This window comes from Arachis ipaensis, chromosome B2 (assembly GCF_059453495.1).
Source record: "Arachis ipaensis isolate K30076 ecotype BB chromosome B2, ASM5945349v1, whole genome shotgun sequence".
NCBI classification, from domain to species: Eukaryota; Viridiplantae; Streptophyta; class Magnoliopsida; order Fabales; family Fabaceae; genus Arachis; species Arachis ipaensis.
In genome coordinates, this window is record NC_142437.1 from 32,577,444 (window position 1) to 32,579,256 (window position 1,813).

The following is a 1,813-nucleotide window of genomic DNA, read 5'->3' on the forward strand; positions in this document are numbered from 1 at the left end:
CACCAAATTCGAACCCCCTCTATCTGTGTTCGAATTTTTTTCTTCTTCTTTTTCTACTAACAATAAGGAACCTCTTTACTGTGACATAGAGGATTCCTCTTCTTTTCTTTTTCTCTTCTCTTTCTTATGAGCAGGGAGAGAGAAAAAGGCATTCTTGTTGAAGCTGATCCAGAACCTGAAAGGACTCTGAAGAGAAAACTAAGAGAAGCTAAATTACAACAATTCAGAGACAACCTTATTGAAAATTTTGAACAAGTAAAGGAGATGGCAGCCGAACCCAACAACAATAATGCAGGGAGGATGCTTGGTGACTTTACTGCACCTACTTCCAATTTACATGGAAGAAGCATCTCCATTCCTGCCATTGGAACAAACAACTTTAACCTGAAACCTCAGCTAGTTTCTCTGATGCAGCAGAACTGCAAGTTTCATGGACTTCCATCTGAAGATCCTTTTCAGTTCTTAACTGAATTCTTGCAGATCTGTGATACTGTTAAGACTAATGGAGTAGATCCTGAAGTCTACAGGCTCATGCTTTTCCCTTTTGATGTAAGAGACAGAGCTAGAATATGGTTGGACTCTCAACCCAAAGACAGCCTGAACTCTTGGGATAAGCTGGTCACGGCTTTCTTAGCCAAGTTCTTTCCTCCTCAAAAGCTGAGCAAGCTTAGAGCTGATGTTCAAACCTTCAGACAAAAAGAAGGTGAATCCATCTATGAAGCTTGGGAAAGATACAAACAGCTGACCAAAAAGTGTCCTTCTGACATGCTTTCATAATGGACCATCCTGGATATATTCTATGATGGTTTATCTGAACTATCAAAGATGTCATTGGATACTTCTGCAGGTGGATCCATTCATCTAAAGAAAACGGCGGCAGAAGCTCAAGAACTCATTGACATGGTTGCTAATAACTAGTTCATGTACACTTCTGAGAGGAATCTTGTGAGTAATGGGACGCCTCAAAAGAAGGGAGTTCTTGAAGTTGAAACTCTGAATGCCATATTGGCTCAGAACAAAATATTGACTCAGCAAGTCAATATGATTTCTCAAATTCTGAATGGAATGCAAGCTGCATCCAACAGTACTCAAGAGGCTTCTTATGAAGAAGAAGCTTATGATCCTGAGAACCCTGCAATAGCAGAGGTAAATTACATGGGTGAACCATATGGAAACACCTATAATCCATCATGGAGAAATCATCCAAATCTCTCATGGAAGGATCAAAGGCCTCAACAAGGCTTTAATAATGGTGGAAGAAACAGGTTTAACAATAATAAACCTTTTCCATCATCCACTCAGCAACAGACAGAGAACTCTGAACAAAATACCTCTAATTTAGCAAACTTAGTCTCTGATCTATCTAAGGCCACTGTAAGTTTCATGAATGAAACAAGGTCTTCCATTAGAAATTTGGAAGCACAAGTGGGCCAGCTGAGTAAAAGGATCACTGAAATCCCTCCTAGTACTCTCCCAAGCAATATAGAAGAGAATCCAAAAGGAGAGTGCAAGGCCATTGACATAAGCACTATGGCCGAACCTGTAAGGGAAGGACAGGACGTGGATCCCAAGGAGGAAGACCTCCTGGGACATCCAGTGATCAATAAGGAGCTTCCCTCTAAGGAACCAAAGGACTCTGAGGCTCATCTAGAGACCAGAGAGATTCCATTGAACCTCCTTATGCCATTCATGAGCTCTGATGAGTATTCCTCTTCTGAAGAGAATGAGGATGTTACTGAAGAGCAAGCTGCCAAGTTCCATGGTGCAATCATGAAGCTGAATGCCAAATTATTTGGTATTGAAACTTGGGAAG

At 41.0% G+C, this 1,813-nt stretch overlaps 1 non-coding gene across 1 annotated transcript; it reads right to left on the bottom strand.

The window, feature by feature from the left end:
• Positions 1-663: 663 nt before the first annotated feature.
• On the bottom strand, positions 664-771 carry LOC148573513 (small nucleolar RNA R71). The gene has a single exon (XR_015906446.1). It is a non-coding gene; the product is annotated as a small nucleolar RNA R71 (small nucleolar RNA).
• Positions 772-1,813: the final 1,042 nt, after the last annotated feature.